The sequence below is a fragment of the Alligator sinensis genome, unplaced genomic scaffold (genome assembly GCF_000455745.1).
Source record: "Alligator sinensis unplaced genomic scaffold, ASM45574v1 scaffold47_2, whole genome shotgun sequence".
Taxonomy (NCBI): domain Eukaryota; kingdom Metazoa; phylum Chordata; order Crocodylia; family Alligatoridae; genus Alligator; species Alligator sinensis.
Window position 1 is genome coordinate 683,289 of NW_005842150.1, and position 7,756 is coordinate 691,044.

Here is a 7,756-nt window from a genome sequence, read left to right on the forward strand (position 1 = left end):
TGATCTTCCACCCTTCTGACCCAACAGCTGAGGTCTTGTGGCTCAGGAAGAGGGGTCTAACTAATGGCGCTTTCTATGAAGTGCCATGAGTTAGACCAGGAAGCTGCATTTCTATCTGTACCTAACATGACTCAGTCTGGGCTGATGAACAAGGTTGAAAGAGGCCAAGTGATGGTCAGGGGGAGACAGAAGTGAACATCAGAGACACCATAAAGAAAGCAGTTCTACGGCCAAGTCAAATGAATGGATCAGAGGGAGAATTAAACCATAATTTCAGATTGAATCAGGTATGAAGGATTGAAAACATGCAGCTAACAGATAGATGGGTCAGCAACATGGAAGTTAGTCATCAAGCATGAGTATGAGAGGGTTTTCCAGAAAGGAATAGACAAGAATCAGAATTGGTGGAGAAACCTGATGAATAGGAGTTGGAAGACAGGAGAACATCCACACCACATTATGTTCTTATCCAGGTTGCAGAAGGAGGATAGCTGTTGTGGCAGTTTCAGACTGCATTATCCATAACAACCATATCTTCTTAGACCACATGGTGTTACTCAGTAACTCCGGCTAAATCTTCATACAGTACAGTGTATATAATGAATTAGGAATATGAAGTCTTTGGAATGCTGAAAAGAGGATATATTTTGATGGAGCAAGTAACAAACCTGAAAATGCATCCAGATCATGGGAATGAGGTAATTCATTGCAATATTATGTGATATGTTTGCACATGACATGCAAAATGTTCTGTGCAAACATACCATATAATACTGCAATGACTTACCTCATTCCCATCATTTGGATATGTTTTCAGATCTGTGAGAAAGCTGAAAAGATGCTTAAGAGGGAGCATGATAGCAGTCTTCAAATACTTGAAGGGTTGCCATAAAGAAGAGGGAGAACATCTTTTCTGTCTTGCTTCAGAGAGGAGGACATGGACTCAATGTTGCAGCAAAGTAAGTTTAGATTGGATGTCAGGAAAAACTTCTCCACTAGAACAGAGAGGCAGTGGAATAGACTGGAGGTGTTCAAGAAGAGGTTGAACAGCCATTGGTCAGGGATGATCATGATGCCTATGCTCTACTATGGGTATTTTTCATGTGTCTGGGCTTTGTTGGTTGCCTCTCCCCACCCCCCTTTCTGCTACATTTGTCAAGGCATTTTTTAAGCCTTCCTCACAGGCATTGGGTGTTGGCTGCAGCCAAGGCTGGGGATTGTGATGGGTGTGCCAGTGTTCCAATCACCATATTTAGGGTCAGGAAGGATTTTTATCCCATGGTCAGATTTGTATGGACTATGGGGGTTTTTCCCATCCTCTGGAGTGGAGGAGGGGTGGGGCTTTTACTTCAGATCTCTTCACATGCATACATGCTGCCACTTCTATATGCTATGTCTAACCTCTTTTCAGAATCCTGTGGCTGTGCTTTCCCTCATGACAAGGGTGTGTACTGGCCTCCTAACCTGTGCTATAAACACATTCTTTGTGCCACACCTTCCATCTGCCTGGTGCTGTTATACAAGTTTCATGCATTACATCTGTGATCACTCCCTTTAACTCTTTTAACCTCTTGGATTATTGACCACAAAGTACATGTCTGACAGTTCAGTTGGTTATAGAGCTCTAGTTTATGACTGGTTAGCATTCTATCTCCATGGTAAGGCAATGTAAAAAATATTATTATTTGTTTGGCATATATTTGATTGTGATGCATTTTCATCTACACATCAACAGTGCTGGAAGACCTTGTTTGTACATCTTTCATTGATGTTGAAGATTAGGTAAGAGTTGAATGGCAACTTCTTCAAGCATCCAGTGCTTTATCTGGAGAGCTACAATACAGTAGGGCTGTGTGAAGCTTCAGTCACTGATTCAATCTGGCAGAGATTCAGCCTGATTCAGTGGCCAAATCTCCAAATCTGAATAGAATCAGGAGACCCTTTAAACTCTCCAAACTGAATCTGAATCCTCCAAATTGACTCGAAGAGATTTGGAAAGATTCAGAGATTCAGACATAGACACAGTTTTAAATGTTTTTTCTACATACCTCAAGGTAGCAGGCGGCTCGTGAATGCTGAGATGCTGGTGCAGCTGGAGCATCCCACAGGAGCATGGCGGGCTCCCCAGCATGCTCAGCAGCAGAAGTGGACCAGAAGCACTTCTGTCCCACTTCCTGGTCTGCCAGGGAGCCCCACATCCCCCCAGCTTGGAAACTGGTGTCTCTTGGGTCTGGGGGGGGGCACCCGGGGTTCCCCTGTGGCTGATTGCCAAGCTGGGGGGGGTGCAGTGGGGCCCCCCCAGTGCACTCCCTGGTGGACCCAGAAGTGGACCAGAAGTACTTCCGGTCTACTTCCAGGTTCGCCGCTGAGCACGCAGGGGTCCCCCCGCATTCTTGTGGGATGCTCCATCTGCCCCAGCATTACAGTGTTCACAAGCCGCACCTGGTACATCAAGGTATGTAGCAAAAACATTTAAAGCTGTGTCTATGCCCAAATGACTGATTCTCCAAATCAGCATTGAATCTTCAGATTCAGATTCAGCCAAATCGAATCGTGGACAGTGAGCCGAATCAATGAATTGAATCACTGTGCCCGATTTGGGCTGAATCCAAATCCGAATTGAATACAGCCCATTTTGCACACCAATATAATACAGTAGTGCTGACCCTACCTAGCTATTCTGATTTTACATGCACCACTAATAAATCTCTTGGAAGTAATTGGAGTGCATGTCTGTCTTATTTTTCTGTTATGAGGAAATTGTATCTTGGCCTAACTGTATATTAGAATACTACCCAGTATCTACCGCACTGCATAGATCTGTAACCTTGTATTCTGCTCATTGCTTGGGTCAGAACATAGCATAGGAACAACTAATTTTGTCAACTCTGAACAATTAGCTCTTTTGCTGATGGTGTTCAGACTAGTCAGCACTGTGAAGCCATTTTTTCTGGCCTTGAATTTGTTATACATTTCTTCTTCTGAACATGGGTTTCTGCTGTTTCACATTAAGCCACAAAAGCCTAAGCACACATGGAGATAGCTTTTAGAGTACACAAATGAAACAATTGTGAAGGTAGTTACTCTACCTGGTTAATATTATGTGGTCTGAACTATTCAAACTGATTTAGACAGATTCTTTCTCTTTCTCTTTTTTGCTAATCACTCACTTTATCCTGTCATTTCTCTCTAATTTCATTTTCCTATTAAACGGTGATTGGTGCAAGATAGCATGAATTATTGTATTTGAGGTTCTGTTCAGTCTTCTGCCTATGTATATTGTTTAAAAAATAAGGCCACAATTTTGTAGGCCTGGCTTAAATGAAGAAGCACTTTTCCTGTGAGCAGTGCCAGTAAATTTAAAACAACTACACTTATATAGTAGCTACTTTCTTCTCTTCAGCAAAGATAGGCATTTCTTGAGCCAAAATTTCAATGAGGAGAATCTCAATTATGACTGTCAACTTATGTATGTAGTTTGGACAGCAAAATCCATTGTTACGTGCAAAAGAGATTAGTGCATAAATGCATACATCTGTTGATTATATACTCATTTTGCACATATAAATACATATTTAGTATAGTGAATGATTGTTGAAATTAAGAGGATGCTGAAAAAGTAGGGCCTTCTTTTTGGAATTCATCAAGTTTCACTGAGAAACTTCTACTATGCTTATTTTGGTCTTCATCTCTGATAAAATATATATAGCAAATGTAATTTAATTGACAAATGATGCAGTTTTCCAAGGCAATGTGCCATGTAGACATACCCTTAGGAGTCTGCCTCATTAAAGATTGTTGGAATGTAGACTTCAAAAGCCAAATGTTTAATGGTGTTTGTACTCGTAAAGATACAGACATACATTGGAGAAAAAGCCAGTTAGGTCAATCACTGAGGAAGAGGGTATAGGGAGAGGGTGGTTGTATGTTCCAGGATGTTTGGGCACCAAGACAATGGTCCTCAATCAGTTTCATCTCTCATTAAGTCAAAGGAAATTTGGAATGCATGAGGATGTCAGGATCAAGCATTTGTTTTGAAAATGTGAACATGAATTTCTGACTGAAGAATGGAAACATACATTTTTACTATGAATAAAGCTAAAAATAAAATTTTCTAGAACCCTAGAGTTTGGGGCTACAATTGTATCTTCATGTTTTTAAAGGTTTAGCCATTTGGGGTGCCCATTAGTGTTACATTTGTGTGCCTAAATTAAATAATTTCATTTATAATTTCCCCATTCTCTTTAAAACAAGTTGACTCAGTATAGATTTCTAAGCAACATACAAAAATAAAAGTTTGCATATAAACAGAAAAGGCATCCTAGGAAGTGTTTATTACTCAATATTCTACCCAGTTGTAGCAAGAGATAAAAACTGTTTATTGTAAAAGTCTACTATGCAATGAAACATATGCCAATATGAACTTGGGAAAAGATTCCTCTGGTAAGATAATGTTTTGGCTTGTTTTTTCCACTACATTGTAAAAGGCTTTTTGCTCACAAGTTGCAGACAAAAATTGTTGTGTGTGTGAAAGAAAGAAAAAATGTGGGAACACACATACTGGATTAACATATTTAAAGAGTGTCATACCTCTACAGCACAGGATGACAACTGACATGTTTTACTTTACCTTAAGTGACAATTTAATACATTAGATAATTTTAAGCAAAAATAAATTGTTGTTGCTATAGAAGATCTATTGCAATTATGAGTCTGAAGTTTATCAGTCAGCACGTGTGTAATTGCCAATCCATGCAATAGCATCATCAGTGACCATCACTGTAGTCCATTGTAGTCTACCACGGAACGTAGTCAATGAGCAGTCATCAACAAATATGTGACATGGTGTGTGTTTTGCCATAGCTAGAATCTGGATTTTCACGAAAACCATAATGGTGGAGGCTGGCTGCACATAGTCCTTGCCCTATCCAGAACTTATTCAGCAAGGCTGACTGATGGTATGGCAGGTTGAAGCCAGGTGGGCAGCCCTATCAATCAGAGGCATGGGTGGGCTGCCCACAATAAGCTCTCAAAAATGGCAGCCAGCCACATGATCTGCCTGCAAAATCAGCTGGCTGCCTTCAAGTTGGGTCGACCCCAAATCGTATGGGACAGTCTCCTACAGTGTGTGGTGTTCAAGAATAAGTCTCTTTTTTTGGTGACAGTTTCAACTCCTTTTATTTAACAAATATAGATTAATAGATTCCAGGGTTGGAAGGGACCTCAGTGGGCCATCTAGTCCAACCCCCTGCCCCTGGCAGGCAAGAAGAGAGTCACCAAACCTGAAATCATGTGATCCTAGCCATGTGCCTGTCCAGTCTCCTCTTGAAGACCCCCAAGGATGGGGCGAGCACCACCTCCCTTGGAAGCCCATTCCAGATCCTGGCAACCCTGACCATGAAGAACTTTTTTCTAATGTCCAGTCTAAACCTACTCTCCAATAGCTTATGGCCATTGTTCCTTGTTATTTCAGGGGGTGTCCTGGTAAACAGATCATTGCTTACTTCATGTTGCTCCCCCATTATGAATTTGTACCCAGCCACAAGGTCCCTTCTCAGCCTTCTCTTGGAGAGGCTGAAAAGGTTGAGGTCCCCTAGCCTTTCCTCATAGGGCCTTCTCTGCAGGCCTCCAATCAGATGAGTAGTTCTTCTTTGGACCCTCTCCAGTTTGTCTGCATCCCGCTTGAACTGTGGCATCCAGAACTGGACATAGTATTCCAGCTGTGGCCTGGCCAGTGCCATGTAGAGGGGGAGAATCACCTCCTTGGACCTGTTTGTGAATCACCTATGGATGCACGACAAGGTGCGATTGGCTCTGCTGACTACTTCATCACCTTGATGACTTATGTTTATCCTGGAGTCAACAGTGACTCCAAGATCTCTTTCTGCTTCAGTGGTGCTGAGAAGGTCACCCCCTAGCCTATAGGTATGATGGAAGTTTTTCCTCCCTAGATGCAGCACCTTGCACTTGTCCTTATTGAATTGCATCCTGTTGTTCTCTGCCCACTTCCCCAACCTGTCGAGGTCAGCCTGGATCTGGTTCCTCCTCTCCAGGGTGTTAGCTTCACCCCATATTTTAATTTCATCCACGAATTTGTACAGGGTGCTTCCCACCCTCTTGTCCAAATCACTGATGAGAAAATGTTGAACAGCACTGGCCCCAGAACTGAGCCCTGAGGGACTCCATTGCCCACATTTTTCCAGGTTGACACTGACCCAGCCACCACCACCCTCTGAGTGTGACCCCTGAGCCAGTTTGCTACCCATTCTACTGTATAATCATCCATGGTAAATCTCAGTTTATTAATAAGGATGGTATGGGATACTGTGTCAAAGGCCTTCTTGAAGTCGATAGATAACATCCACCTCGACTCCTGCATCTAAACATTTTGTGGCCTTGTCATAAAAAGATACTAGTTTAGTCAGGCAGGACCTGCCTGCTATAAATCCATGCTGGTTGCCCCTCCGCATCATATAGCCAGCGGGCTCCCACAGATGTGTTCCTTGATAATTTTTTCTAGGATTTTCCCTGGGATATAAATATGTGTTTCTGCATTGCTTTTCTCCCAGAAATTGCATATCTGGGAAGCTACTCTACTCAAAGATGCAGGTTCTAATACTGTCTTCTTTTCCCAACCAAAACTTAACAAGAATAACACTTAAACATATTGATATAACTCACAAGTATGAAAAGCCACAAACAAATTACTAACAAAGCTCACTATAAGAGCATTCAATTAATCTCTTGAGGTGTTCTGAGGCTCTCCTTTGAAGTATCAACACTGAGTGTTTTCTGAAGACAGTAAATACAATTGTTCTGGCTGTATTGCACTCTGGAGCTTGTTTATTGTAACTTATTGTTAGGTAACTGGCTCAGAATTTTTCAGGCAAAACAGGAAATCCCTTGCTCCATTTCTTTATATCTCTGGAAGTTGGATAAAATATTTCTTATTCTTAGTCTTTCTTATCTACATATATGTTTCTCTGTGGTGGCATCCTCACAAGACCAGTAATAGCATTTAGCTCGTATTGTCATAGTAATTCAAGCCTAAGGTTTCTTTAACAAATTCCTTTGGTTTCTTTTCTCTTTCTTAAGATTTGCATCCTATAGTTTTGGACATCTGCATATTAATGCTCTCAGGTTATGGGGTTTGCACCTCAATTAGGAAATTCATTTCCTACAGTTTACTTGTTCCCAGTGGTTGGTACCTTCTGTCTATTAGAGCAGGCATGTTGGGGATAATATTACTGTGTTCATCCCATAACCCTTGTTGTGTTAACTTCACTCCAGGTACATTATTTTGCTCATACATGCCTTTTTTAGCTTTAACCCATTAGCTCTGGCAGATCAAAGACTGTGTTCTCCTAGTGAAAATGTGTATACATCTTGGTATACTCTATACCCCGTATCCTCCAAGCCCAGTATAGTAATGGCCAGTTCTGGCATCCCTCTCCACTGCTACTTTATGGGCCCATCTGTGTTGGGTTCTACAACATCAGATGCATGATGGGGAAGGGAAACTTCACCACGGTGAAGCTGAGACAGCACTGGATCACAAGTTTTCCTTTGTGACCACTTTCACTAACAGCAGGCCATATTAACATCAGGACTGACCTGGGTTAATTTGGTTTGCTGTTAGTGAAAATTTGCTAACTTCTACTTTATATTATTAAAGTTCTGTTACATTTTCTTGTGAAATATCTCCTGCTGATCAGAACCCTAGTAGGTGAAATACTGTATCCAGAAAGCAAGTGTT